The 13,850-nt window shown below is 42.3% G+C and overlaps 1 protein-coding gene and 1 pseudogene across 3 annotated transcripts in view; one reads left to right on the top strand and one right to left on the bottom strand.

The window, feature by feature from the left end:
* Positions 1-13,850, top strand: part of SMAP2 (small ArfGAP2) — a 48,317-nt gene that overhangs the window by 1,878 nt on the left and 32,589 nt on the right. The window contains exon 2 of one of the 3 annotated variants that reach the window (XM_036444147.2): positions 6,700-6,806. The exons of the other annotated variants lie outside the window; for them this stretch is intronic. The gene's annotated coding sequence lies outside the window, so the exon portion shown is untranslated. The remainder of the gene's footprint in view (positions 1-6,699; positions 6,807-13,850) is intronic. 3 annotated transcript variants of the gene reach the window in all.
* On the bottom strand, positions 4,268-13,429 carry LOC118724831 (annotated as a pseudogene).

Here is a 13,850-nt window from a genome sequence, read left to right as displayed (position 1 = left end):
TTAGCCAAAACTCAAGTTTGTGCCCTGATCTCTGACCCCTGACCCCTGACCGGGAATCTAACTGTGACCTCCTGAACCACGCCAGCTGAGCTAATTACCTTGTATTTTAGAAAAATAAGGTTATGTGAGGAGAACAGGGAGATGACACATTGATACTGCTAGACACACTACTAGCAGTAATATATTTTAGTGTCCTCTACCAATAGATAAATATGTCATTAGGAAAGCAGGTCCCCAGACTTCTTCTGAATTTTTGCATTAGCAAGAATTCATTTTCAAAAGCACTTTAGAATCAGTTTATGTTGAGTAGGTTAATTTCTTAAAGTTGACTCTTGCTAGATTTTGTCCTAAATCTATTAGAAGATTCTGTTTAAAATTTGGGAGTGTACCTCTTGATTTTATTCAAATTCCCCTCTGTCCTTGGTTGACAGATCTCGAGTCACAGTGAAGCAACCCAGTGGAGTGAGCCTGCTACATTTGGGGAGTCAGATGCTGTTGATGATTAGTAACGCCCCACCCCCCATTTGTCATACTACTCTTTTTTATTTATTTTTTATTTTTGTATTAAGGTATTATATGTGTACATATCTTACCATTGCCTTCCCACTCCCATACATGCCCTCACCCTCCAATGTACTACTCTTTTTTTTTTTTTAAGGAACTTTTATAAAGTTATTTATTGAAGTTTTTTTTTTTAATTTGTCTTTTTTGTTGAAAGTATTACAGCCGGGACCGGTTTGGCTCAGTGGATAGAGCCTGCGGACTGAAAGGTACCGAGTTCGATTCCGGTCGAGGGCATGTACCTTGGTTGCGGGAGAGGCAGCTGATCGATGATTCTCTCTCATCGATGTTTCTAACTCTCTATCCCTCTCTCTTCCTCTCTGTGAAAAATCAATAAAATATATTAAAAAAAAGAAAGAAAAAAAGGAAAGTATTACAGATGTCCCCCTTTTCTCCCTATTGACTCCCCACTTCCCCATCATACCACTCTTGTTCTTACTCATATTCCAATAAAACAGAGCATATGGAAGAAAGAGGTTGATTTATCACTTCTCCAAATTTTCCTTTGCTCTTTATCAGTAGCATTAACTGGGGATCAGGTAATGAAACATTAGTTAATTCTTAATGAGAACTAGTAAATGATGGCTTGTAAACCTTATTAACTGGTGTTGATGGTAGAATTCAGGTTCATAAAACTATTTCTTTTCACAAGTTAGTTTAACAGTTTGGCTTGGTGGCTTCAGTGACGTGGCCATTATATTAAAATTGAGATGGCAAGATGTCAGTCATCTTTCAATTCAGTTAAATGAGACATTTGTTTATGGCCAGGCCTCAGTTTACTCAGCTTATGAATTATCTAAACCCTCCACTATTTCAGCCCCTCTCACTCATTTTCCTCTTCCTTTTTCCTGGTTTTGGTTGTTATAATGATCATGTGAACAGCTGTCAAATGGTGGAAAGAAAGATTTGCAATCACTAGGTTATGTTGCCTGTTAGCTGAGTGGGAAGAGGAATTTAAAAACTGTTGGCTAAAATGAGCCTTGGATGTGAGCTTATCTCTGTGTCCTTTCTTCCTTAGGAAATTGAGAGCTAATGGGTCCTCAAAGATTTATGGTTTATCCAATTAAAAATCAGTGAGTGGCCGAAACCGGTTTGGCTCAGCCGTAGAGCGTCCGTCTGCGGACTGAAAGGTCCCGGGTTCGATTCCGGTCAAGGGCATGTACCTTGGTTGCAGGCACATCCCCGGTAGGGAGTGTGCAAGAGGCAGCTGGTCGATGTTTCTCTCTCATCGACATTTCTAGCTCTCTGTCTCTCTCCCTTCCTCTCTGTAAAAAATCAATAAAATATATTAAAAATCAGTGAGTGATTGCTAATCCAGGTATCCCTGGACTGCAGACCTGTGAGCAGGTATTTTTGCAATGTCCAAAAATAATAACTCTTTGGCAATGAATCTCCTTTTTAAAACCTTATACTTATTTAAGAATGTTATCTTTAGATATATAATTTAAACAGTAGAAAATGTGTTCTCTTTATGTAATACACGTTTTTGTTAGTCCTGCATTTTTTAAAAATCTCTTGAGCACAAGACTCACCAGTTTCTGGTTCCTCTAAGGCACAGTGAGAAAGGAAGCTGACTTGGCACTGCCTTAAAAAATATATATATTGTGACTCCCTATAGATCCAAAGAGGTGGTGTCCTCACCATCCCAAATCTTCAAGTTATTGTGACCTTTAGGTTAAGTTTTTTCGGATTGACCTAAGCAGTAGTGGTAGAACAGAGGACAAATATATAGAAAATTCCAGGCATGTCAATGATAACTCTGCCTAGTTAAGGCTGGGTCCTATTTTTGCATACACCCTTGGTGGAGTCTTACTGGTCCAAGGTGTAGTCTTTAGCTCTGCAGTTTCATGTTTTATCAGTGAGCCAGAAATAACTCTTTATTGACCTCTTCAGAGACTGGTCTAAATTAGACACTATCTTATTGACCATGAAAGGATCTACCTTTCTGATGACCTGAATACTTGTGTTGCTCTTGGGACACTCCTTTCTCAATATCAAGGCTTGTAAAAAATTGAGAGCTGTACAATGAGCAGAGATTAAACAGAAAGAAATGGGATGGTCTTGAGGAATATTTACTTCAGGCTCTGAAGCACCACCTGGAATTCTGGAGTCTGACAGAAACTTTGTAATATTTTTTACTTTTCTCTTCTGCTGCATCCTATCTCTGAAATGTTTCACCTTGAATCACCTAACCATTGCATCTGGTTCAATTCCCATGATATATTCTTAAATTTAGATGTACCTATTGAAAAAGGTAGCACTCGCATGTGGTTCAAAATTCAAAAGGTTTAAAGGGGAATGTGTACCGTGAAAAGTTGTGTTCCTGTTCCTGATTTCCTTAGTCACCATTTTCATTCCTGGGAGTAACCACTATTGGTAATTTCTATTGGTGACTTTTAAGATATAATCTATATGCCGAAACCGGTTTGGCTCAGTGGTAGAGCATCGGTCTGCGGACTGAAAGGTTCCAGGTTCGATTCTGGTCAGAAGCATGTATTGTACATTGGTTGCGGACATATCCATGGGATGTGCAGAAGACAGCTGGCCCATGTTTCTCTCTCATCGATGTTTCTAACTCTCTATCCCTCTCCCGTCCTCTCTGTAAAAAATCAATAAAATATATTTAAAAATAATAAGATATAATCTATGCATAGATAACTACATTTAAATATATTCCTAAACAGTGCTTTCATGCAAAACAAAAAGTAGGCATTACCCCCACTTAATGGCAACTTGCATTGTTCTTTTAAATTATTATTTTAAAAAATATATATCTTATTGATTTTTTACAGAGAGGAAGAGAGAGGGATAGAGAGTTAGAAACATCGATCAGCTGCCTCCTGCACACCTTCCACTGGGGATGTGCCCACAACTGAGGTACATGCCCTTGACCAGAATCAAACCCGGGACCTTTCAGTCTGCAGACTGACGCTCTATCCACTGAGCCAAACCGGTTTCGGCTTAAATTATTTTTAAATGTATTTTTATTGATTGATTTTAGAGAGAGAGAGAGACATTGAATTGTTGTTCCAGTTATTTCTGCATTCACTGGTTGATTCTTTTATGTGCTGTGATCTAGAATCGGACCTGCGACCTTGGCATATTTGGCTCATGCTCTAACCAACTGAGCTTCCTAGACAGGCCTGCACACTTGCATTTTTCAGCCAATAGTATAACACGGGGAACATGAAGGTTCACAATATTGAGGGGCTTCCTCCTTCTTTCAAGGCGTTTTTCTGAGGCTGTACCTATCCTGCTTAAGTGACTTGGAAACCTCTGCTCCCATTAAGGCATCTGAGAAAGCGTCATAGGCTCATCCACAGCACAGCCCACCTTACAGGTGCAGAGAAGCAGAGCAGTGGGAGGGGCTGTAGACTTGATATTGAAATATCCAGTTAAACTCCTTTCCTTATTTTAGCGTTGGGACCTTCAGTATGCCACCTAACGTTCACAGATTAATTTTCCTCCTTTGAAAACAAAAGTGCTGAGCAAATAAAAGTGTTACACAGATGTAAGCATTATTTATTACCATTGCCGATATTATTTATTTTATCTTGATTTTATTCATTTCCCATTCTGATGTTATTCCCTTAAATACTCTAGTTCCTGGAAGCCACGATGAGAATGACTCACCCAATAATTCCCTAGTCTTTAAGCCAAAACCATTTCCTAAATATGGGAGCACTGGCTTTTTTTTTGTTTTAGGAATTAGCAGTCAGTTTTATTTGGCTTAGGCCCGAAGACCATGAGTCTTGAGGATCTCTGTATATCTGTCAGTTTTCTTCTCCGTGTTCTTTTCTACCTGCTTCCTTTTTCTCCTTTTTCTTCTGGTCATGGACCTTGACCTCACCTTCCTCTCCTGCAGAGTGGCAGTGCCTGCCTGATACTTCCGTCAGCCTCAGAGCCAGGTGCCCTAGGTAGGCAGCCTTCCATGCAGGCTTCAGAGGTACAACCGTGAGGGCTGCAGCACCATTTGCTTTTTCTTGTCACAGGGGAGCAGGATCCCATCACACACCTTGGGGCCGGGCCTTGCTTGGTCTTGTGGGCCAGTGTTTCTTGCTGGGTCGCCAAAAGATGCCGCTGGGGGCTAGGAAGTGGTAAGAACTGCAGGATGGGTTGGTGTTTATTCGCCTGCGGAGGAAGGCCAGGTACTTCAACTTGTTTCTGTAGAAATTGCCAGAAATGTTGGTACCCTCACAGTGCACAGCCACTGTCTTCTGGCCCAGCAATATCTGCTTGGTCACGATGGCTGCCAGGCGACCCAGAAGATGGCCTTGGCCATGGAGCAACAGACCTGCCCAATGCTATCTTCATCATTTTTGTAAATGTACTTTATTGGGACCCTTGAGGACGGTCTCTGGATGTTTACTGACTCTTCAAACTTGATTGAAAAATACTCCAGGGAATCTTCATATTAACTTCTCTAATAGTAGTACCAAATTTTAACTCCAGTAAATGAATCTCTAGTTTTGCTGTACATTTGTTTCTGTTGATAGCTGAACCGTTGCTTTTACTAAACATCATTACTTAGAACATGAACTTTCCCATCAATTTTTAATTATTCTAGCTGTATCTATGGCACCTTTGGAAAGGTTAAAAAAAATTCCATCAGATCTAGACAACAGAAGAAGTTTTGCTTCCATCTATAGTCCAACAGCTTTCTCCAATCAAGATCAAATAACTTTTTGTGTCTCTACAGCTAATGCGCCTGAATTCTGACAGCTGTGGTTAGCTTGACACCGTTTTACTGAAAGTAATTTGTCTAATTCCCAATTAGGATGTCTTTTAATATCAACTTGTTAAACCTGTTCCCTGGGAGAGACTCTCCTATCTGTTCTCCTAGTACTTGAAATGCCCCGTGGCAGTGGGACAGAGATTACAAAACGCCATAACTTTTAGGGGGAACTCTTTGCAAACTTGGATTGCCACACTACATGTATTCATTCAGACAATAGTCCTTGCACACTTTGTGTCAGACACTGTACCAGGATATGTAGGTTAAAAACTAGGGCTCCAGGACTCTACAGTCTAAAGGGAAAGCAGATGTGTAAACACATAAATGATGCAATGCTGTCATTAGCCTTATGGTATTGTGTGCAGGGAGAAATGAAAGCATTGAAGAAAGCAAACAAGTGGGCCTCAGGAAATTGTGGCTTCAAAGAGACATGTAGTCTGTATCTTGAATGATGAGCATGACTTTTACAGGTGAATTTAGCGGGCTTTGCATTCTGGGCAGAAGAAACAATGTGCAAAGGCTGGCGGATGTATCACGGGTGTGTGTGTGTGTGAGGAGAATCTCGAGTGTATTTTACCTACATGTCGGGCAGTGGCAGGGGACATTACTGTGTGGGACTGAGATTATGAATACGCTTTAGACTCCCATAGTCCTGGACGTCTACCTGCTACTCAGATGGAAGTATCACTATTGCAGATATAAAATATTTTCTGATTGACGAGTAATAAGAAAGGTCTGAGTCCTATGCCCACAGATCTCCAGAATACATTAAATTATTTTAGAAAAGTCCAGTGAAATGGCAGTAGTAAGTGTTATGTCCTTTCTGGAGTTGATTACATTGGTTTTTGAGTCTGGACATGCTTTTATACTCAGTATAAAAGCATAAAAGAATTCTGATGTGTGCTTGTGGTTACTCAGTGCTTAGGATGTGTAAACAGGTAGTGTAGCCTGACCTCAGTACACTTTTCAGCAGATCTGTTTCTTTCAAATAAATCAGAAAATTATTTTCTTTCTGCATTGTTCATCTGACGTCATGTGGTATGTAGGTGGCAGCTTTCTTGGGCCCGGTTGTCTATATAACTGTTCGGCACATGAGTCATTGCCTGATTCTGCTCTTCTGCCTGCAAATTTCATCTCGGGAATAATGTCATGATTGGTGACTGCAACACTTTACTCATTATGTGCATTGCAGCTGGCTTTGTATGTTACGTGGACAGTATTTACCTGTGCCATAGACGAGGATAAAGTGACTTATTAAATAGACTCAAACTCAATTCCTCCCAATGATATCCCCTGTGAAAAAGATGCCAAGCAGAAATCTGCATAAAACACATTTATGTTTTACATGCTAAGCATACTGTGCCTAACTTTTATTATTGTGTCTGCTTAAATCCTTATCACAGTTGTACTTCTGTTTGAGCACAAGTGGCCAGTTTAAGTAGATACTAACTTTGAAGAAGTTCTGTATTGGCCCCTGGAATGTGACAGTTCAGCATCCCACATTGAAAAGGTAGGAGCCACGTCTGTGTAGAGTAGAACACCTTAAAGTGAATTCATTTTTGCCAAATTCCTCTATTGTTAAAAGACATATTCCACATGGGTTAGTTTTTTAAAACTGTAATCTGCCACGGTTGACATGTCCGCTGGAATGTAAGCTCTGTGAGGGCAGGGGTGTGTGCCTGTTTTGTTCACTGTAGTATTCCCAGCACCTGGAACAGTATGTGGCACAGATCAGGCCCTCAGTAAATACTTGTTTGAATGAATGAATGGATTTTTGTCTTTCATAAATCCGTTGTTTCTTACTAGAAGACATCTTCTACAAGTTATCTGAAAGTTTAATTTTTAGAGAAGTAAGTTTTTGTTGTTGTTTGTGAATCTTCACCTGAAGATATTTTTCCATTGACTTTAAAAAAATATATATTCTATTGATTTTCCACAGAGAGAAAGGGAGAAGGATAGAGAGCTAGAAACGTCGATGAGAGAGAAACATCTACCAGCTGCCCCCTGCACACCCCCCCACCAGGGATGTGCCCGCAATCAATGCATGTGCCCTTGATCGGTATCGAACCTGGGACCCCTCAGTCTGAAGACCGACGCTCTATCCACTGAGCCAAACCAGTTTTGGCTCCATTGACTTTTAGAGAGAGTGGAGGGGTAAGGGAGAGACAGAAACATCGATGGGAGAGAGACACATAGATTGGTTGCCTCCTGCACACCCCCTACTGGGGATCAAGGCTGCAACTGAGGTACATTCCCTTGACCAGAGTCTAACCAGGACCCTTCAGTCCGAGGGCCTACTCTCTATCCACTGAGTCAAACCAGCGAGAGCAGGGAAGCTGTTTAAAAATATTTTTTGAAGTCAGGAATCCATTAGGGAAATAGAAACCGCTGTAGGTAGTACAAGCAGAGGGAACTTAATATATGGAATAAGTTACACAGATGATATGAAGAGCTGAGAAGGTGAATGGGCTTGTGAAGCAACCCAGAGATTAGCAACCTGGGAGTTGCTGTACCCCTCAGGAAATTAGAAGGTGCTGGTGTCACCAAAGGCCAGGAGCCTGAGCCATCTGGTGTGAGCTAGAAGCATGGAAAGAAGAGCTGTCTGGTGGCAGCTGGAACTCAAACCAAGTAAGAGAGAGGGCATTACCCTGGCTTCCCTTGTCCTACTTCTTATCCTTATCAGTACCAGCCATTGGTGGAACTTACCCAGAAATCAGTTGGCAAGGAAGATATAGTTCCCTGTGATAGTGTGGAGCAAGGGTAGATCCAAATGGCAACAGGCAAAAGCACTTTTTAAAAAAACCTTCAAGATATAGTATTATTTCTCCTTATAAGTAAATAGTTGTGTTATTTTGGACAAGAGATAAGAAGGGTTTTCAAGTAGGTACAACTTTGTGTGCTTCTAAAGGTTCCTAACTATTGCTGAAACTGAAACAATAATTGGTATCAGGAAGTAATATGCCAACTCAGTCATTGCTCATACAAATAGGATGTGTGACTAGGAAAACTGGCTTCTGTTGAATCCGATTTGACTCTTGGTCGCTTCCAGGAGTGATTTATCATTTGGTTACTCAGAAAATAAGTTCCCACCCTGTCTATTCTGGGAATCCTTCAGCAGGATGTGTACACACTGAGTTTGTCCGGCCTACAACTGCAAGACTTGAGTCAGTTACACTTGAGACATACAGAGAGAATTTTGAGGATTGCAGCCTTAAAACATGGTACAGATTATATAAATATATATGATATATTTATTTTTATATATATTTTAAAGGTAATTGTGGTGGAGCTGCCTTCCCTTGTGCCATGTATTTTACTGGTCTTTATCTGTCTCCCCCACCCTTACATCTTAAGATGGGTTAGCACTGGGGGAGGGAGGTGAGATCACTGGATCTACTTTCTTTTATACTGGACCTGAAAAGTGTATATTGTAAGGAAAGTTTCTGCTGCTCCATTTAAAGGCAAAACTTTCAAAATTACTGCTACTAGTTTTCTTGATTATAAAGTGCGTAAGGAGTTACATGATACAAGTTTAGCACTTTCTAGAAGTGCTTTTTTTGTCAATCAGGTCACCTGCCTTTGGGCCCCTGCAGTGTTAATGGAATTGGTGGAACTAGGCCAGCAAAGGTTTTCAGTGGAGTGTAAGTATGTTTGCTTTTAGGCTATTTTCCACAGAGGCCGCGGATAAGGGACCCTCATTGTTGGAGTAAGGTTACCAACTGTAAAAATTGCATAGGTTTCATTGTTTTTCTCTTTTCTCCAAAAATGAATTTCCTCTTGGCAGGTATTACTATAATTCCAGATGTCATTAGAATGTAATTTGTATTTTAAAAAGTATAAGACTGCTTTCCAGAATACCAGTTCTTTTCAGCCAGTCCATTCAACTTAAGAAATACAGCTATGGCCAGGACTGGGTTAGCTCAGTGAATAGAGCGTCGGCCTGCAGACTGAAAAATCCTGGGTTCGATTCCGGTCAAGGGCATGTACCTTGGTTGTGGGCACATCCTCAGTAGGGGGTGTGCAAGAGGCAGTTGATCAATGATTCTCTCTCATTGATGTTTCTAACTCTCTATCCCTCTCTCTTCCTCTCTGTGAAAAATCAATAAAATATTAAAAAAAAAGAGAGATACAGCTATGTATTTTTAAATTTTTTTTATTAATTTCAGAGAGGAGGAAGAGGGAGAGAGAGAGATAGAAACATCCTATCTAATAAAAGAGTAATATGCAAATTAACCATCACTCCAAGATGGCTGCCCCCATGTGGTCAAAGATGGCTGTCACCATGTGGGCACAAGATGGCTGCCATAAGATGTCCAGCAGGGAAAGGCAGTTGGGAGGGACCAGGCCAGCAGGGAAGGGCAGTTGGAGGTGATCAAGCCTGCAGGGAAGGACAGTTCGGGGGGACCCAGGCCTGCAGGGAAGAGCAATTTTTTTTTTTTTGGTGGGGGAGACCAAGCCTGCAGGGGAGGGCAGTTGGGCATCAATCAGGCTGTCAGGAGAGTGATTAGGAAGGGTGATCAGGCTGGCAGGCAGAAGTGGTTAGGGGCAATCAGGAAGGCAGGCAGGCGATCAGTTGGGAGCCAACAGTCCTGGATTGTGAGAGGGATGTCCGACTGCTTGTGTAGGCCCCATCCTGGTAGGTAGGATCGGGCCTAAACGGGCAGTCGGACATCCCTCGAGGGGTCCCAGATTGGAGAGGGTACAGGCTGGGCTGAGGGACATCCTTCCCCACCCCATGCATGAATTTCGTGCACTGGGCCTCTAGTAAATAATAAGACAGATTCATTGATTGGCTGCTTCCTGCACACCCCACACTGAGGATCAAGCCCAGAACCCGGGCATGTGCCCTGACCAGGAATTGAACCATGACTTCGTGGTTCAGAGGTCAACACATAACCACTGAGCCATGGTGGCTGTGCACATCTATGCATTTTTGAAGCCTTATGTTTAATAAGTACAATATTTCACTATTGTATTTGACTCTTCCATTTTCCAAACTCTCCTTTCCTACCCCACTCTTCTGGATCCTGTGTTTCCCCACAGGCTTTGTGGATGCTGGTCCATTGATGGCTGCACTGCAGGGCCCTCCCCAGGGGAAAGCCTCAGAGATGAGTCAAATCTGCCTTCAGCTGTGACCACCCATCAGTGTAAGGTTGTCCTGGTAGTCGTCTTCAGTTTGTCCAACTTTCCCCTTTCCCCCCGACTTCCCTCATATGTGGCTGAAACTTGCCCTGGAATTCCACCTTTGTAACATATCAGTGGGTGGTTAACAGGATTTTATTTTATTTTTTAAAATATATTTTACTGATTTTTTACACAGAGAAGGGAGAGTGATAGTCAGAAACATTGATGAGAGAGAAACACTGATCAGCCGCCTCCTGCACCTCCCCCACTGGGGATGTGCCCGAAACCAAGGTACATGCCCCTGACTGGAATCGAACCTGGGATCTTTCAGTCTGCAGTATGACGCTCTATCCATTGAGCCATACCGGTTTCGGCAACAGGATTTTTTATTGCTGCTTTTTTTTTTTTTTTTTTTTTTCATTTTCAAGTAATGTTAAGTAGTTTTCTGACTGTTTTTGTTGACATAGCACCCCCTCCTCCTTTGTATTAACCATCACTCCATCATTTCCTATGGGTATTCTGGTTTGCTTTTACATACATATAGAATATAGTTTATTGAGGAAGTACTAGATTTCAGAAGCCCACCTGAAGAATGCTATACTGAATTTTTATTTTTATTTTTTTACTTCAAGTCAAAACTTCAGAAAGGAATTTCTTTTCTTTCTTTTTTTAAATATATTTTATTGATTTTTTACAGAGAGGAGGAGAGAGGGATAGAGAGCTAGAAACGTCGATGAGAGAGAAACACCGACCAGCTGCCTCTTGCACACCTCCCATCGGGGATGTGCCCGCAACCAATGCACATGCCCCCGACCTGGAATCGAACCTGGGACCCCTCAGTCCACAGACCGACGCTCTACCACTGAACCAAACCGGTTTCGGCAGAAAGGAATTTCTTAATCCAAAGCAGTGAGAACTGGATTCCTCAGTCTTCATGTCATTTCTCCTCAACAAAAAAACAACCGTGCAACACCCTCATTTTATGGTTTATTGAAAATAGTAAAGCAGACATGGGAGGAAGTGAGATCTAACGTCTGCGGCTGGTAAGCCTTCTTAGCACAGCGACTTGAGAGAACGGCCTTTTCTCAAATAACCAGGCCGTCTTTTGCAGCAGTTGCCAGCAATGGAAAGATTATAAATCCCCAAGCTGCTACCACGGAGCTCACATTTTTAGATGTGGGTTTACATGTTAATCCTACAACGCTGCTTCCTGACGTGCACACCAAGTAAATGTCAACTTCTTCCTCTTTTCTTGTTTAACTGGAAGTCCCCAGGGTGTGGGTTTTGAACTAAGTTCTCTAGCGTTTCAGGCCCTGCGTTAAAAATCGTCTTAACATTATTTAGATGGTTGTTCTTGTTCTGTGCCTTCAAAAATAATTTCTCACAGAATCTTCTCTGTGAGCCGAGAACATCTTTGGCGGCGGTCGAAAGCTCACGGGGGGGAGGGTTGCTGGTATCTTTTTCTTGCTGATACTTTACCGCCAGGGTTATAACTAACGCAGGTCCTCTGATGAGAAGGAGGAAGGACACTCCCTGTTCTTACCGCGATGCTTCTGTTCAGAATAGCTGTAAGCAGCAGAGGTGATGGAAACCAATTTAAGTGTGACCGCCGGTTTGAGAAAGAAAGAATGAAAAGACTCAGGATCCTCTGTTATGCTGAAAGCATTTTTACTGAAAGAATAGCTGTTTGGAACTGAGGGCTTTGTCTGTCTGAAGTTAGGCATGAGGAGTTGGGTTAGAGCAACTGATTCAGACCAAGCGTAATTTTGAGGAAAGGTATTCCATAATAATGTCCCCAGCTGGCACGTGAGAGAAAGTGTCATTAAATGCAACACTGGACTCGGGAAGACTCCAAACCAGCTCCTCTGAGCAATCTGCCTTGGTTCTGAGCCTCATCTGTGAACAGAAAGCAGCCTGACAGAAGTGACTCAAATCAAAGGTCTATATTGGGTGCAGAGTAAAAATGGGGTTTAGTTTCTTTAGACTTCTTATGCATTTGCAGGAGAGAGAGGGAAGAATCCTATATAATAAAAGGCCAATATGCAAATTAGCCTTTTATTATATAGGCTAATTTGCATATGTAATGTCGGGAAGTTCGACCACTCTCTGTGACATGCACTGGCCACCAGGGGGCGGCGTGGAACGAAGGGGGAAGTATTTAGGCCTGGCCAGCAGCTGGAAGGCCTCCATTGGCCCTGACTGCAGGCCAGGTCTAGGGGCCCTACTGGTGTACAGGTTTTGTGCGTTGGGCCTCTAGTTGTTACCATAGGATCAGACTCCCAGATGAGCTGTTTTTTTGTCTTGTGGGATTTTGGGGAGTGGGGAGGTAGAAGAGTCCTTGTGCTTCTTATCTAAACATCATTAATGTGACTTCTTTGGAAAGCAAATCTTTATTTTTCTGATTATGAAAGTTGTTCATATTTGTGATAATGTTCATTGAAAAGAATGAAGTATAACGTTGCAGAAGATATTGCCCTGACCCCATTTTGCCCATTTTTTACTTGAGCTTATGTTTTCATTATTGGTTTTTGGGTGTGTTTTTTTTAAATATATTTTATTGATTTTACACAGAGAAGAATTGAGAGGGACAGAGAGTTAGAAACGTCGATGAGAGAGAAACATCGACCAGCTGCCTCCTGCACACCCCCCACTGGGGATGTGCCCGCAACCAAGGTACATGCCCTTGACCGGAATCGAACCCGGGACCCCTCAGTCCGCAGGTTGCTCTATCCACTGAGCCAAACCGGTCCCGGCTCATTATTGTTTTTTGCGTAACATTTATTATAAGTGTTTTTCATGACATTAAAAACATCTAAATACCTTTATTGTATTCTGTTTATGTATCATTTGGCGTGCTGGCTGACGCTCTAACCATTGAGCACACCAATGTTTTGTCTTGTGAAAGTTACCTTCATACTGTTCACACGGGTATTTGAAGATCTGTGCATTCCAGGAAGCTGAGCAGGTGAATCCCAGGGTTGCTTTGTGGTAATCACTTCTTTGTGCCATCTCTTTTGTGTGCTTCTGGCGTTGGTGCCACATTGAAAACTGGAGCCGGTCACCCAGCTAGTGCTCTGCCCTCTCACTGGGAGCTTTTAGTGTGACACATCGTCTTGTGGAAAATGTAGCATGGGGTGTGCAACAGGGGGCTAAAATCGCGGTCCCTTGGCCGTTTTGTAGGAGGGGGAAGTATTTAGGCACTGTTCTCAGGGGCCACAAACATTAATAATAACCTGGCAGCAGCTTTACCAGTGTCCCTGTTCCCACTGGAACAGGTTTGTTTAATTTGAGGAACCTTGCGTTGACTCTTTTGAAGCTGTGATGTTTCCCCTAGAGATTTGCTCTGGATTTATCTATCAGGCGTCTTCAAACTACGGCCCGCGGGCCACATGCGGCCCGCAGAGGAGTCTGATCAGGCCCGCCAGGTTTT

Source organism: Pipistrellus kuhlii, unplaced genomic scaffold (assembly GCF_014108245.1).
Source record: "Pipistrellus kuhlii isolate mPipKuh1 unplaced genomic scaffold, mPipKuh1.p scaffold_m20_p_2, whole genome shotgun sequence".
Classification (NCBI taxonomy): Eukaryota; Metazoa; Chordata; class Mammalia; order Chiroptera; family Vespertilionidae; genus Pipistrellus; species Pipistrellus kuhlii.
This window is presented reverse-complemented; position numbering and strand designations above follow the sequence as displayed.